Consider the following 16966-nt stretch of genomic DNA (forward strand, 5'->3'; position numbering starts at 1 on the left):
GGCTGATTCAGATTTTTCTTCCTCAGGCCCCAAAATGCTGCATCTCAGAGGGAGACAGAAGTGGCTGCTAGTGGGGTTGGTGTTCTCACACATCAGGTTCTAGATAAACTCCTTTGTTTTGCTGCATAGCGTTTGCCTGCCTTCCTCTTCTGAATACGAGAATCCCATTCAGTGAAAATATATGTTAGGTAGAATCACACCTGTGTAACATGAATGCTATTTGCATGTATGATTTTACAGTCTTTTACAGTTAAAAAGACTTAGAAGAATAGCAAGATGAACAATATCTTTTGCAGCTGAAAGCTTCTTTATAAAACGTGTCTGTAGAAGCTCAGACGCTAAAAAGAGATCTTCATGTCTATAAGTCAGTAATAAGGTTTTCGTTTGGACTTGAAATAAACAGGTTTTTTTCCACTGTAGTGAATAATAGTGCAGTTTTCAAAAGGAGGAATGATTAAGCACAAAGTGAAAATTAAAAGCTAGAACCCCATTGATTTCAGCAGGGTCAGGATTTCTTATAGAAGGTAAAAATCCAGTCCGTCTCATTGCAAGTATCTGTTTTCTTGCTGGAGGACGGGAACTGGTAGCTCTCCTTCCTGCTCCTGTCTCCCAGCAGAGGGCATTGCAGGGTGACATTACTGTTTTCAGGGATCTGGCAGAAAGTAAACTGAACTTCAAGGCGTTGTTTGGCTCCTCTAAAATTTATTTTCATGACCTCCACTGAGAGAGTAGACTGTCAGTCGTTTAAAATCAGAAGATGCTGCTAGAAAACTCTGTAGCTGGAAGATAAAAGGAATTTTTCCTTGCACTCTGAAAAACCCTGATGCCTGAAAGAGAAAACAAATACCAGAAAGCATTTGTTCTTCAGAGTCTCTATCACATTTTATTTCCCTATTTTAAATGACACTGTAGGCTGAATCACAAAGGCTTGTTTCAGGCTGATATCCTCTTGAACTTCTGTGAAAAATAATAAAATGTTTCCTATAAAAATGAAATGCAAAATTAAAAATGATGTGAGCAATAAGAAGAAGAGAGAAACATCATCAATATTTGCAGTAGATGTGAATAAAAAGCAAAATTTCAAAAAGTGTATATAAGAGAGGGGATTTTTCAAAAGATTGGGGTGTGCTGTGTGTCAAACCAAGAAGCCACGGGGTACCTGGGTACCTGTGGTCAGTGCATAGCCTTCAGTGCAGGTTTCTGTCTTTGCTGCCATCTCTGCCCCGAGCCCTGCAGTCCCCCACATTACACATCAGGAGCACATTCAGGGGACAGACAGGGGGTGCCTATCATGCAGACAGGTCTTCTGATGCTGTCCCCACATCATGGCTGGTCCTGTCCCATAACAGCAGTGCCAATCCACTTTCTGGAGGCAGAGGATTTAATGTATGTGATCAGGCTGATTCCGTAACACAGGCGTCCTGTTAGGTCTCTGTCTGCAGGCAGCATTTAGCTTACTGTGTCACCACACAGCAAACTGAGCGGGCACATGCCTTGGCAGAGGACAGTGAGGGATTGAGGGGAGGAGAGGCTGACAGGTGTCTGGAACAACAGTATGTTCTCTTGTTTCACATTGGTGCTTTGGCAGGTCAGAAGGGGATTCGGTGTGTTTGGAAGTCAGTACTGTCATTACAGCTTTACAGGTGGATAAACTTAAGCACCCAGCTGGTTGTATCCTGCCTGGGCTCATCAAGTGAAATCAGGACAAAAGTACTAAGAGCACTCCCATCTTTCCTGTTGATAAAGTCTCAGCTTAGGATGTTGTACTCTCACTGAGCTGTACTATATTTATGTGCTGCAGTGAGAAACACTTGCAAACTTAAAGAAGTGCAAGTGGGCAGGAGTTAAAAAGCAAATTCTCCCACCTTGATTCTTGATAGCATTGTCACTCAGGTTAGTTTACAGTGTTAAAACCAAAGGGACTTGAACAGAGCAAAGGTCCTGAATTTGAATTTCAATGAATGATATTGAGGGAGTGGTTGGGGTATTTTATAAATACCCTAAAAATGCCTAGTAAGCATTCAGTTCTGGAGGACTTGAAAGGACTGTAACCTTTCCTACATTTTAACAACACGTTTCTCCATAAAACTAACTTAAGAGAAATTCCCTGAATTCCCACACTGAACACTTAGCAGTCTTTTCAAACTTATGGTATAGCAGTAAATATAGCTTATAACCATAAAATTAAGGTTATGTGGACTTGTAACTTTTTATTTTATGCTAGCTCTGTGGGCCACTAGCAATTTCTACAGAGGTTACTGTCCTGAAGTCTGTAGCGAATTACATGAGTAAAGTAAGAAGAAACAAAACTCAAACCAGAAATCAACCCTCACTCTTTAAACAGACACGTTGTGTGTTTAAGGGGAGAAGGGCAAACAAAAGGAGGGGGAATCCACCATGAAATGGACAACTTCTCATACTCTACAATTTCAATTTCTTCTAAGATAGGTCTATACAGGGAACGTGCTAGCTTACATAGCTGTCGCTGCACTCCCAGGGTGTTAAATGGCTACAGAACAACTCAAGAAAATGTGATAGATCTCATACATAACAAGTAGCATTTGCTTAGAATGCTACCGATGAGATTTTGGTAACCTGTGTCAGGTGAAGCTCAAATGTTGTGCAAACTTTAAATGATTTTTACCGCGGTGTGCTAAAAAAAATTGTTTCCATTTAGCTGCATCCTTGTAATTTGTATTATGATAGAGCCCCTGGTTTCTACAGAAAATGGGCTCTACTTTTATTATGTGGTTTTACAGTGCCTAGAAAACCTTTGGTTTCCAGTAATCTAACTGTAAACTAAAATCTAATGAAGATAGTTTGCTTTTTTTTCCAGTAGGGACTGTAGATTGACTATAAAGTCAAGGTATCTCAGATTTTGAGTTCCTGAACAGAAACTCTTTAAAGTCCTCTGCTTTTAAGAAAATATGTGATCAGAATTTTGTGGAAATCAGCTCTCTCTAGGGTAAATTTTTTACCTCCCACTACTTCTTTTGTCTTGAAAACTTTGAAGGCCAAGAGCCACCTAATGAACAGCCTTGTTTATCATGAAAGCTCAGTTTACTGTAAATCTGTGATTACAAGCATTTGGATAGCATGGAAATTGGATGCATCTTTACTGACTCAGGCCCTTAGCTAAAAGAAATACAGCCACAGCAGGAGGGTGCTAAGGAAAGGAGCAATTAATTTAGTTTTCCAATAGCATTGCAACAACATGGGCGTCATAATTTAAAAGCCTTTGGAACAATCTCCTTAATTTCCTCCTATCCCACTCCCTCAATTTTTTGTCTTGGTCTGGCTTTTGTTCACTTTGTGGAGCCTGCCAGACCAACCCGAGCTTGCCTGAACCCAACCAGTTGGTCCCTGACGTAATCCTGAAAGGTGACCTGTAAGGCCAGCCTCAAGAATTGCCAGGCGGAAAAGGAGCCACTTGGTTTTAAAGTGCTGGCTCTGTTTTGCAAAGAGCTGGTAAAGTATGTTTTTCTTTTTACTTTTATAGCTTGTTCCAAAGTCCATGGAGGATACACAGCTGGCTGGCAATACCTCAGCTAATTCCATGGCTGCAGAGTCTTAAAAGCCTTTGGTGGTGATGCTCAGAAGCAATGCACAGGAGTAGTGTGCACTATGTAATATGTATGCTGCCTACAGAACTTCTTGCTCTCCATAAATGCACAACATTAGTGAGGTGTTTCATTAATCTGAGACGGAAGTAAAGCAGATGTTTCTCTAGATAGCAAGTTCTAAGTGCTCTTGATCTATGTCAATTCTGCTTTTACCTCACTGCTTCTTGCTCTCTGTGTCTAATGCCACTGAAAGTGAATGACACCTTCCAAACCTGTTTTACATTTTGAAAATTGCTTGTGTCTGGGAGAGAGCAAGACGTTATTTTGAAACTCTTTAAATGAATATTCAGGTTCCAAAGGAATTAATATTTTTCTCTTGTTTGGTTGTTTATTGATGACGATTCTGTTTTCTGTAAAGTATCTGTTTTTATGGGCTTCCATTTTTCTTCCTGACTTCTGTGGCTTTGCAAGTAGTCTGAAAAAGTCTACAAGGCAAAAAGAACACAGATTAACTGAAATTTCATCTAAATCATAACTCAGAAAAGGAGCAGGAAGAAAAATAAACAGTAATATGGAACTAATCTCATCTCTCCCTTCTGATTAAGGAGAATTGCAAACATAATACATGTCTCTGTAGTAGCAATCCCAATGATAATTCTATGAAACATGGCAACTAGACAGGTCTCCCAAACACTTGCTGGTAGCTAGGATGAGGTAGTATGTATTTTCCTGTTGTTGGGTAAAGTTACCCACCCAGTCTTTACACAATGGCTGCCTGTGAGCACTGACATGAATTATCTTACTGGGAGCATTACATAGCTCATCACCTTCGTTTAACTAAATGTCAGCATTTCTTAATAACATAAACAAATCAAGATGTCTGCAGCTGAGGGTCACGCTCCAGTTAGATTTATGTCTCCAAATGGGAAAGATCTTCTAGATGTTCTTAGAGCCCAGCTCTCAGGGCAACATCACTAAATCCTGAAAGGAATGCAGCAGAGCCTTCTTTCTTTCACAGGCTGTGATTGTATCTTCTTTTATGACCCCTATTCCCAAAACTTAGAGATTAATGCCCTTTCTGAAGGTGTGAAAAATCCAGGTTCAGTTCCATCCCCCGCTCAAAAAAAATAAAATAAAAAATCCAGAACTATTTTCCCCACCCATTTCAGGAAAAGGATTTAGTCTCTCTTGTTTGGAGACATGGTCTAAGTTCCTTCTGTAGTGCAGAAAAGAAACCAAGACTCAATGGGTACCATTTAATGCTTTTTAGTTGTTACAGTAATGGAATTATCCTTGATGTGCTCATAGGGACTTCTCCAGTGCATCTCTAGAATATTTAGAGTGATTTTGTTCTTTCACATTGAAGAATTAATGGATAGGAAAACATCTCTGTAGGCCTTGGAGCACAGATGGGAACATGAGTCCCACTTTTTTCAGGTGAGTGTCCCAGCAGGACATGCAGCCATGTTTGCTTGATTTTCATCTGAGAGTCTGGAGAGGTGTCTTGTGGTTAGGGCAGGAATCTTGAACCTTTCAGGCAGAGGAAAGAACTGCTGAAGTGCTCTATCCAGTAGGCTTCTGCATAAAACAGATGGTAGGATCACTGTACACCAGCTTTTCAACATCATAATGATCTGTAGCTAATTCCTGAAAGAAGGGCTTCAGGAGTGACTCTGGAGCTGTTGACCACCAGCAGAAGTGTGCTCTGCAGAACAAGGAAAGGAGCTTCAGCTGTGGGGTGAAAGGAGGCTGCTGACACCCTACTGCTGCCTGTGTTTCATGTTAGCTAGCTCTAGAAGGTCAGTGATCTTTCATTTGGTGTTTTGGCAAAAGGACGAGGGGCAGAGAAGAGGGAGGAGAAGCTGCTGTACTTGCAGGCAAGGACATGGAAGGAACAAGGGTGGCTGAGGTGGGCAGATATCTTGTTAAGGGAAACACTTTCACTAAGAAGTGGGGAAGGAGTGAGGCTTGACTAGTGCTCAGTGACTCTACCACGGGTTATATTTATCCAAAAACGAAGGAGGAAGGTGAGAGGGGAGTTTCCTCCAGTAGAAAACCTGAAATTATTTACTTTTTGTTGGAGACCAATGTGTGAGCAGTTGTCTATGCCTGCCACCCAAGCACCAAGCTGATTATGACTATGAAGACAGGTTATTAATGTAGTTTCAAATTTGCTTCTATTATTTATTTTTATGAATGTCCATGCTATATCCGTAGACTAGCTGATACTAGCCAATGAAAGCTGAACTGCAAAAGAAAAGTTTACCTACCTATGAATGTAAAATGTTGTTTTATAAAATCAGACATTTTACAATAATTATGATGAAATGTGATTGGTTTCCAGACAAAAAGAATTACAGTATTTGCAAAACTGTACCTGCAACAAGGCTGTATTTTCAGTATAGTTGTGATGAAAAATGTGAATAATGCATTATTAAAGGTTTTTTTGGTTTGGTTTAGTTTGATTTGTGGTTTTTTGGAGAGTGTTTTTATTTGTTTGGTTGGTTGATTTGGTTTTGGTTTTTTTTTTAAATCATGAGCTTTCCATTATTTGTTACAATTCCTTTAGGACAACACTGAAGTCTTGAGTGTTAAATGTGTTCATATGCTCTGGAGTACCTGCATGCAGTTTACATTCATTTTATGGAAAAGAAGATAAGTGTTTGAGAAGACTGGACTCTACAGCCACTGGAAATGGGAGGGAGAGAAATTTTTACAGCTAGATGTCACAGTTAAATCTTAATCACAATCACACTGGTATGAATCCAGAGTAACTCTACAGGGAGTGTAATAGGGTCCTGACCACATTGCTGTTGAATTAAACACAGCTTGTCCCTAGCATAATGCAAGCCACCCTTTGGTGGAAATATTCTTTGGTGGATGTATGCAGGTCCAGACAAATTCACAGACAGGATACCAGTTGTCTTTTATAGTACTATTTTCTGGTGCCCTGCTGGAGTTCCTGGTAACTAGAAAGTCTTATGCAAAGCCATAGTACAGCTCTAGAAAACATAGATCTAAGAGAAAAATGTCACTAATGAAAATATTACAGAAATGTGATACTAAGATTAACAAATGTCATTAGTCAGGTTGCCAGCTCTGTCTAAATAGTGCTGTAATAATCCTCAGAAAAAAATTAATAGAGTATTTCTGAAGACATTGCAGGAACTAGTCAATATAACATTTCATAGGTTATGTTTTCTCCTTTGTGTGCATATAGTCAGGGAAGAATATACCACATAGGAAAATTAGTGTGCCTAACACATTTCACATCACGGCTATCCCTGGCATGCTTTCCATAGTTAGTTTAAAATTGTGTTCCATGGACTTACAGTACTTTCTTTGATTTGCTGCCAATATTTACTTAAGCAAATTGAAGAGCTCATACTATACTAGGGTAGAAAGAGTGATAAATTGCAAAAATGCGGTAAATGTTAAATAAAGCTTCCTTTTTTTTCAGCAGAAATCTGAAGAAATTGCTCTCATGGCTGATAACTTTAACAGATTGAAAGGAAAGCACATGATCACATAACACAGTAAGTGAAAGCTTCTGATAGAGGAGACAGGTTCAAATATTTACTGCATCTGAAGGGATTTTGAAGAAGTATTTTACTGGGTTCATTGAATCACAGTTCATTAGTGTTCAAAACAAAAGCTTTGATTCATAGAAAATGTTGACCAAAAATTGTGTTCAAATGTGAGAACCGAGAGGCTAAAATCTCCCTACAAAAAAGTGCCTGCAGCTCTAGGAATCTGGCCCATTGTAGTTCTTTTAGCCTATTTTCTTGTTGACAAATTTGTGTTGCTTTTTTTTGTTTCTACATGTGTAGAAGTAATCATTGCATAAACTGTATTTTCAGAACCATAAGGCCCATAATACAGACTAGAACTGAATCCTGAACTGGTACATTCTAATTTTGCTGCACCTAAAAACTAGGTTTCGATAAAAATTTTGCAGTTTATTGGAATCTATTTAAAGGAAAAATGAGATGCAAAATCAGTTATTATAGGCTGGATGTATTATTTTATGAAGAATAAAAATCAAAATAATTTTAAATAGATTTATCGAGATGTATTCTCTCTGTGGATTTATACTTACAGAAACATACTGTGTATTTCTGCAGTTCAACTGGATAATCTGAACATATGTATGCTACTTAGATCACATTGAAGTCAGGTGAATATTGTACAAAAATATTTAGAAATGCTCATTTCAACAAAAGAAGGAGCTTAGCGAGGTACAGAACAAATGAAGTCTGGTATTCCATTGCCTTGTTACTTCTAGGTGGAATCCTGGGTATTTGACTGAAGCTGTCAGTTCAGTTAGATGGTATTCTCAGACCTTTTAATGATTTCCATTAATATGGAGATACCTGATTACTTTTACTGAAAGGCTGTTAATGGAAAATAGGCCTCCTCACAGATACTTATTATATATTTGTATAAAATTTTGCAAGAAATATGTATTGTGAACAGACCACAGTAGGAAAAGAGGGCAATATGCAATCTCTTTGATTTTGCTCCTCTCCATAAACTTTCCAGTGATGTAAGGATCAGTTAATATTGTCACCATGTGGGGTAGGTAAAACCAAATACAGCCCTTGAATAGTAAATAGCACATAACAAATAGCAAAAGAAAGAACTGAAGTGAATAATTTGAGAACAATCTAAACAGCTGAAATATGTTCACTGACACAGTTATTTGAACAATTGTGAATAACAACCAGATGAATTAAAGTCGAAGTTTCTCCATAATAATTCAGAAAGAGAACAAAAGGCTTAATCCACTAAATAAAACATTTGCCATGAAAAGCTTACCCAGCTCTAGTTCATATATTGTAAAAGGATGTCAGCTTAAGAGATGCTTTATTACCAAACTCAGATAAGGATACAGGGAAATGCTGCCTGAGGACTTCATTAAAGGAGCTATGGACTAGGAGATCTAAGAGTGGTCAATAGGTGAAACGAAGGTATTTTCATAATTTTATGACTTTAGAGCAATAAGAAGAGGATGTAACCAGTGGAACTCGGGGGAGGAGGTATTCGGAGAAAAGTCAACATAAGACAGAGTGCAAAAGATAAAACATCTTTTGGCAAGCTTATTTTGACTTTTTAAACTGGGAGAGTGAACTACTATGGACGTTCCCTCCCTTCTACCATTATGCAATGACTTCCACCTTATTTTCTCTTGGTAGCCCTCTGTGTCAGTGGACACAGATCAGCTCTGGGTATAAATTGGCTCTGACACATTGTGAGATCTCACCTGATTCAGGTCTGTGAGCTTCCTCAAAGCAAACCCCTGCTTTTGCAATGTTCTGGGCTATTCCTCCTGCTGTAGACAAATATATGTGGCTTTACTGTGATAACTTCTTCAAGGTTATGTTGACCTTAACTAGTGAGTCAAGTGGATAATATCCTTGTGGGGAAGGAGGACTATCTGAGACTGGATAATGTAAATCCTCTCTCCGGTTCCCTGGGAGACCACAAAGAAGAATGCTCTCACACACAAAAAAGTAAGAATGTGTGTTTGGAAGGAGTGTTCATCACCAGTTTGTTAATTTCTGATGGAAGACTTGCAGGGCATTGAAGTCAATGTAGCTTGCATCCAAGTCCAAGTCAATGAATTACTGTGCATTCTCTGCTAAGCAGGACTAAATGCTTTTCAGTTCTTTCACGTGCAGCAGTTTTATGGATCTCAAGATACAACTGGGAAGGGATCATTGGTTTGTCCCGAAAATTGCAGTCCTTTGAAAAGCAAGGTTTATTAATTTGTAGTCATATACATATCATACACCTTTGCAAATCTTAGACATCTTCTGTGGAGCAGTCTGCGGACATTGCAAAAAGTCCCATGTGCTTAGGGAGGTTACTAATCACACCTACAGGAAGGCAGTTGCTCACTTGTAACAGCTGGCAGAAGTCACTCTTGAGAGAGGTACCTCTTGTGAATGGGAGCCCTCATAAGAAGAAGAAGGGTCTCCACTAAACAAGAATCTTTGAGGATTTATTTTATAAATTTCTCCCCAGTTCTCTTTCACTTTCTTGGTATTTCAGGGGCTCCTGAGTTTCCTTCAGTGCTGGGTGGTGAGTTTAACACACAGGGTTTCATGCATAGCAGGATACTTGAAGGACCGTAGTTAGTGGAGAAAGTTTTTTTGTTAAAGAGAGATTTATATCTTTATTTTCACTTGATTTTTGTGACTAACTTGAGCATTGACTTCTCCAGTTCCTCTTTATACTGTCCAAATTATCCATGCTTACTTATTGTACTTCTGCAACTTCCACACTGCTTTCGGCCTTTGAAGGCTGAAAAGGACGTCCATGAGCACAGGTTCATAGTATGATGTGTTCTCTCTGGTTTCAGATTCCAGATTACCATTCCTCCCTGACCCTACATCCAAGACACTCACAGAAACTGCCTTAATGGTTCTGAGGACCAGAAAAATTTGGGGAGGAGACAGGTTGGTCACATGAAAAAAAAAAACCTAAAACATGCTGAAACCCAAAACAGTCCTCCCAAAAATCCAAAGCAAAGCACAAATTCAATTACACTGTAACTGCTCTGTGACCTTTCACAGGTGGGAGTTGAGGAATTAAGGAAACCTTAGAAAACTGAGGTCATGTCTGCTCAGCCTAGACATTAAAGATCCCATGGTGCTTTACATACTAGGGGAGGATTTACCTTCATGTCCTGACTAAAATGTAGCCTTTTCACCAGAGCAAAGGAGCATCCATACTCTGATTAGAGTCTCTTCTCCATCCTGTAAGTGTCTGCATTTTGATGATGCAGCTTGTGCTTTTGTGTAAACACAAGAGTATACAGAAGGACTTGGGTATTGAGGGGGGCTTTGCACACAAAAGCAAGATTCCCAGGGTTGTACAGAGTGTGAAATAGCTTATGGCAATGCCTTGGGAAGGCATGTTCCCTTGGGAATTGCAGTATTTTAGGATCCTTTTTTAGATAATTTTCATTATTTATTATTAATTTACAGGGATGGCCAGCAGTGCAAGCAACAACATGTTACAGCTGTTGGGCTTGATTGAGCAAACACTCATTTTACACATGGGGACAGTTCTTTTGACTTCATCAGAACTGTTAGCAGTACTGGTGATATTTACCAAAGTTAAATTCAAGTTGGGAAAATAATTTAGGTGAGAAAAATAAATTGCAAGTATACAGTTAAACTTGGGAGAATATTTGCAGAGCGTAGCTTTGATTTATCATTAGTGTTTGCCAAGTTCTGTGCTAATGGGTCAGAATTTTTCTCCTATTTCCTAATTTAAAAAAATCCCAACACAATTTTATTTCATATTTTAAAGCACTTTGACTCTAGGGATCAAAATAGCTTGGACTTCTACATAAGGTTATACCAGGGAATAATTTGTGTTGCACTGTAGCATAGACTTTGAATCGTTGCTGCTTTAATACAAAAATAAAAACCATTCACTTAATGTGTAATTAATAGTTTGGCATTTCCCTAAGGCTTTACCCAGGACCCTTTCTGTTTCTGTTTTGTATTACTGAACTCCCTTGCTAAATATTTCCAGATCATATAGATTTAGATAAGACATGTTCCAGAACTTATAACATTTTTTATTTTGACTTTTACAGTATTTATTAGTGTAATGAAAATAATACTTTGACAAGTCCCCAAATAAATGGTAGTATTCACCCCTGGATAGCTAAGTGAAATGTTCAGTGCCTGCAGTCCACGGCTTATTTAACTGCGCTTGCATTGGAGACCTAAAAAGTATGACAAAAATTTTAGTGCAGATCCATTAAAAGCTTGTGACCCTCTCCTTTGACCAAGATGCTGGTCCTGTAGTTTGAGGAAGACTGGAGGACATTGACAGACTGAGAAATGCTGCTGAAATCCATGGAGCTCTCCTGGGGGTACAAGGAGACTACAGGATTGAGACCTGACCTGGTAATGTGATCCTTATAAGTGCCTTTGTGGCATTCTCCAGGACTACTCTTACCTGCTTTTATGCATAATAAAAAGGTGTATGAAGAACAATTTGGTGAAATAGCTGAAATGGAATGGCTGGGAAAATATCAGAAATTCACAGATATCAAAAAATCAATTATGATAAATTGGTATGAACTTCTGCATTATTGGAGATAAAGAATTTTACCCACATTCACCAATAGGTATAATGATATTGAAGCCACTTTTATACATAATACTATATAATTGAAAACTACTTCTGACAAGCATAGAAAGGCCCATTTCTGTGTAGCAAATTGTGTGCTTAAGGCCTGTAAAACCTAAAGGTAACATTTGTCATCTTTGTTAAGCTTTTAACACACTTTTGAGACTATTTAAAAATGAAGGAGCCTTTGGAATCCAGGCTGGAGCTTGGGTTGTGTGTGCATACAAATAGAAGGGCTTTGTAGAGCTCTTTGGCCAAAATGAGCAAATTTTTTCCTTTAGGGGGCAGAACTCAACTTATGGCTCCTTGACTGTATCTTTTCCTGGTGAATGAGTCAAGTGGTCTTCACCTCCACACCATTTTGTCACCCACACAGACTTACAAGTTAATTTTTAATAAGAGAAACACCAATTCAAAACCAAGGCTTGATGAGTCTTTGTTAGAGAATATTCAAAAATGAGGTTTCAACATTTCCCAAAACAAGTATTGCTTTTGCTAAATGAAAGCTTCAACATAAAAAAGAATTCTTCATTTTTTAATCCCAGCCAAAAAAAACCTTTCCCAATTAAAACTCCAAAGTTAATGCTCTTTCCAAAGTTCAGTTGTTCGGTACCTTTATTGCTTGTCTAAAAATTGTCTGAGCTGCACCAGGTTTGCTACATGATGCCTTCACCTCAGCAAGGCTGAGAGGCACAAGGGTGTTTTCCTGACAAAACTACTTGAAATATTTTAAGTAACTTAAAAGTATTTTTCTCCTCTTGGTCCTTTCAGAATAGACCATGTTGAATGTACATTCAAATTTTCATATGTTTAGAGCATACCTACTTTTTTATTAACACATCCACAGATTTGGTTGTGATTTGTTTAATGTGAAACTTCATAATTAGAAGAAATCCCTTCCTGCCAATCTTTTCCCAATATATGCTTCAGTGTGTCCAGAAAGAGTATGTATCTGACTGCACAAACACATGGAGAAATTTGAGATTAATTTGATATTCATTCTGCACACACCTTATGTTTTTTTTTCCCCCCAATATATGGAAGAGCAATCAGTTCCTTGTTTGGTATCACTGGTGCCATCTGGGAATGATCATAGCATCTATGATTGGAAATCCCATGTTTTTACTCTTTCCTAAACAAGTGTGAAACTTCATGTGCTGGTCCACACATTACCTCAACCCTTTGCAAATAAATTATTTTTTATAACATCTCCAGAGAGCTCTGCCTCTTTGCAAAAGCCACGCACCTTGCAAACTAATTGGATCTGAATGTAATGAATCTGAAAAGAAATTAGCTAACTTTCAAGTACTGTTCACTAGTGTGTATGCAAAGCACATCAAATTTTTCATCTCTTTCTTTCCTCTGGTTATTTTTTCACCACAGCTACCATTATGTGATGGATCAGTGGTGACACATGAAATACATTTCTTGATGATTAAGAAGCTACGTAGTAGTAGGTCATACTTATATATTTATGTGTATGAAAAATATCAATATTTTTAATTGCTGAATGTCTCCTTTGGAACTAAAAGATTAAATCTCTCTGATTTAGTGTGATTAAAATAATAAATGTAAAATTAAAGTATGATTAAAAACTTGATGCATAGCCCACCAGTAGAGTTAATGCATTACCAAGTCTCCTCCCAAACACAGTTTCAACATTCCTGTTGACATGTAAACTGCTATTAGCATCTCTGTGCAAGTTATACTTCCCTTGTTTTGTTCTTGTATCTGAATTCCTCTGTGATTTATGGGGGGAATTTGGGAGTCTCCTGTGGGTAAGTGCAACAGTAAAATGACTGGCAAGGAGGTAGAAAGGTAAAAGAAGGGCAAACTAAGAGCAGGAAGAGAGGACTGGAAGGGAAAAAATAGCAGGTATTGAATCCCTATTGAGCAGGTAAGGGAAATTACTTTCCAAGCAATCAAGCTACCATTCTATGTTATTTTCCAAAACTCTTATTTTAACTACTGTTACCTCTAGCCTGTCGAAATGGATGAGATAAATCCCATGACTTCAGTGAGAACATGATGAATTGGGCCCTAAGTACAGCTGGAAATCCCACTTGTTGCATGTTTTGAAGGTTACATATTCAGTTTACACTGGCCATGTGTACAAAGTTGAAGTACACTATTTTATATTTAAAAAGTAGAGAAAAATTATCAAAAAAAATCAATGCAATTATGTGGTAGTTTAGTCCAGGCCTTCCTTGGTGACCAGTTTGTAACCAAGGAAGTGCCCAGATTTACCCAGTATTCCCTATGATTTTTATGTAAGCCAGGCTATAAGAAGAAAGGAAGAAAGGTTTTTGCCCTCTTTCCTTACGGCGGCTTTGGAGCTGTGGGTTTCCTCGCTGTTGAGTCTGCCGTGTTGGGGAGCGAGGCCTGGTTGGGCCTTGCCGACCTTGGGAGATGGAGGTCGCCAGCGATCGTTCCAGAGCGACTCTCCGTTGTCCCAAGGAGAGTAGTAAGATATTCTTTTGCTAATTCTTTTAGTTGCTAGATCTTGGACTATTGATCGTGTATATTTTATTTTGGTTTTGTTCCTTTTTTCCCTTCCCTCTTCCCTTTCCCTTTTCCTTTTGAAATTGTATATATATAACAGTAATATAAGTGTAAATATATTTATATATATTGCTTTAGCTGTCTCTCTCTTGTTTTAGTTGTCTTGGTTTTTTTTTCTCTTCTCCCTTGGTTTTGGGGGGGGGACTTCTTGTGGTGAGGTTTGGAGACTTGGCAGGGAGCCAGCTTCAGACCATATCAAATTGATAGTTTTAAATTTTCAAGACCCTTATCTGAGTTTCTAGGTCATACATATACTTGTATCTGAACTAGGGCCTATGGTATGCTGCAGCTTCTGCTTCCCTAAAGTATTATGACTTCAGGATAAGCAGCAATTGAATGTGTGGGAAACTTGCCCCAGCTGGGCTGGTGGCAAGTGGGTTCTGCTTGTTTAGGTTTATCTATGTAGAAACCTCCAGATGCAGCATGCTGTTGATAGAAGAAGGACTGGGAAATTTTTCATAACTTGCCAGAGTTACACTGAAAGAAGGTCTTGATTGTTTGTTTTGGTGAAGAGGAGGAAGATCATAGACAACCAAAACAAATGGCTTCTTATCCATAAAGCAAGTAGCTCATTCAGCTGAGCTCTTTGAATAGAACAAAGAGAAAGGCAGGATGGAACAACAAGTCCACATTTACTTAGATGTGGTAACAACACAACTTGAGGTAACCATTGTCTAAGGCTAATGGAGGAATACGATCCAGGGTTAATCCAATTGCAGATTGTGGGGTCTAGAGTCCTGTCTTCAACAGCCTTTTCACAAGTGTTGTCCTAAGTCCATTAACTCTTTCCTTTGGAGAATGGCTGAGGGTAGGGGAGCATAAAGCCGTTTTAGGAGTCGAGAAATCAGAATCCTTTTTGTTTTGAATCATAGAATCATTTAGGTTGCAAAGACCTCTGAGGTCATCGAGTCAAACCATTAACCCAGCACTGATTGCTGTGTTCACCACTAAACCATGTGCCCAAGCATTTCTGCCTCTTGCATTTATTCATATTGCAGGTGTATTCAAGGGAATGGCAATACTTTATGGTACACACTAAAGATGCATTGAAAAGGGTCTTTTTAAAGAGGGTGTCCATGCAGTGTTCAAACAACAGCCAATTAGACATGCTCTACAGAACTAATTCAGCAGAGAGGTTAAAACATATCTGGAGGCATCCATAACTTAAGAACATGTGTAGTATAATACAGATGAGCGAGTAGTCAGCATATTTGCCTCCTTTCCAGGTTCTCCAGGCTTGCTTTAGGTATGCTGGCACTGCTAGGTTTTTTTGGCAAACCATCACTTTTGCAAGTGGGCTTGAGAGAGAAAACACTTGAACAACCACATGCATGGTTTACTGTCATGATCTTTTTCCTGAAATCATAAAGCTTGACTGAAATCTCCAAGTGAAAAAAAAAGGAAGTCTGAACATGGAAAAAGTCAGCAATGTGTCACAGAATCACGTGAGAGGCTTTAGGGGAGAAAACAGAGCCTTTGCTGAGTGGTTAACCACCGTTTCCCGAGCAAAAATACAATGGCTTCTATGCTGATCACAATTATACTGTTATAAATCTACTGATTTCTTCTGTGTTAACCTTGGATTTACAGCACTGTAACCAGCCTTACAGTCTTTTTAGATCTGCTGCTGCCAAGGAATTGTATTTTCTTACCAAGGAATTGTATTTTCTCACTCAGGAGACTTCTCTCTATGTTGTCACATAACATGATCTATCTTTAGAAGATAATAAACCATGTTCAATTCCTGCTTCTTTTAATGAATATTCTGTACTTAGTCAGGGTTAGGAACAAAAATTTAGTTCTAACTGCGTCTGATTGTGATCTGATTTGCAACCTTCTGTTTTGATTTTGAAGTTTTGATTTGACAGAGAAACCTGCTGGCTTCAGTGTGAGGCTGATTTGTATCAAAGCTCAGTCATAAAGTGTCCCACCTCCCATACCACAGCAGGATTTCATGATAGCCACATATGTCTAGTTTCTTCTTAAAGATCTGCACTGTCTTCCCCAATAGGTTGAAGCTCTGGTCCACTGCTCACTCTGACGTCACAGACTGATAATTCTTTCCCTCTTTCCCTTCATTGTTCTGAAATCTTCTTTACTGCAAATTAATTTTTCATTCTTTCTTCTGTGTTGTGGCCACAGAGAATAGTTCATCATCTCTGTCTCCAATAGGCTTTTTCATACTGGAAGACTGTTATCATGTGCCCCTTCAGTCTCCTCTTTTCTAGACTAAACAAACCCAGTTCCTTCAGCTTTTTCCGCATAGGTCATGTTTTCTAAACCTCTTAACATTCTTAGTTGGTTTTCCCCCCCCCCCCCCTTTTTTTTTTCTGTGTAGAAGAGTAGACAGTTGTTCTGGGAAAGTGATTTCCCAATCATTTGGCCGTAGTGGGTTCTTGCTGGAGAGAGTGTTACCCACCTTTGAGTTAATGGCAGCCTGAAGGTCTCATGTTATCTATTGTCAATCTCTGTGATCACTGTGTGGTGTGGAAAATGAAAGTAGAATGGTGAGGAAGTATTAGCGAGTAGGGGTAATGTGTGCTAATGTGTGCCAAGTTGTGCAGATTTAGCATACAGATGGCTGATTGAGAAGTCACACATTTCATAATTTCCAAGAAGCCATCTCCAGGAAAATTTCCCTTAAGAGAGAAGTTAGGGGGTACTCTTCTTGGAAGATTCTGCAGGGT

The 16966-nt window shown here is 38.7% G+C and overlaps 1 long non-coding RNA gene across 1 annotated transcript in view; it reads left to right on the forward strand.

Annotated features, from left to right (window-relative positions):
• LOC127470137 (uncharacterized) overlaps nucleotides 1-16966 on the forward strand; it is a 64915-nt gene that overhangs the window by 7322 nt on the left and 40627 nt on the right. The window contains exon 2 of the long non-coding RNA XR_007904178.1: nucleotides 7027-7099. This is a non-coding gene — a long non-coding RNA (uncharacterized LOC127470137). The remainder of the gene's footprint in view (nucleotides 1-7026; nucleotides 7100-16966) is intronic.

This window comes from Manacus candei, unplaced genomic scaffold (assembly GCF_025592945.1).
Source record: "Manacus candei isolate 608988 ecotype Guabito, Panama unplaced genomic scaffold, ASM2559294v1 h1tg000019l, whole genome shotgun sequence".
NCBI classification, from domain to species: domain Eukaryota; kingdom Metazoa; phylum Chordata; class Aves; order Passeriformes; family Pipridae; genus Manacus; species Manacus candei.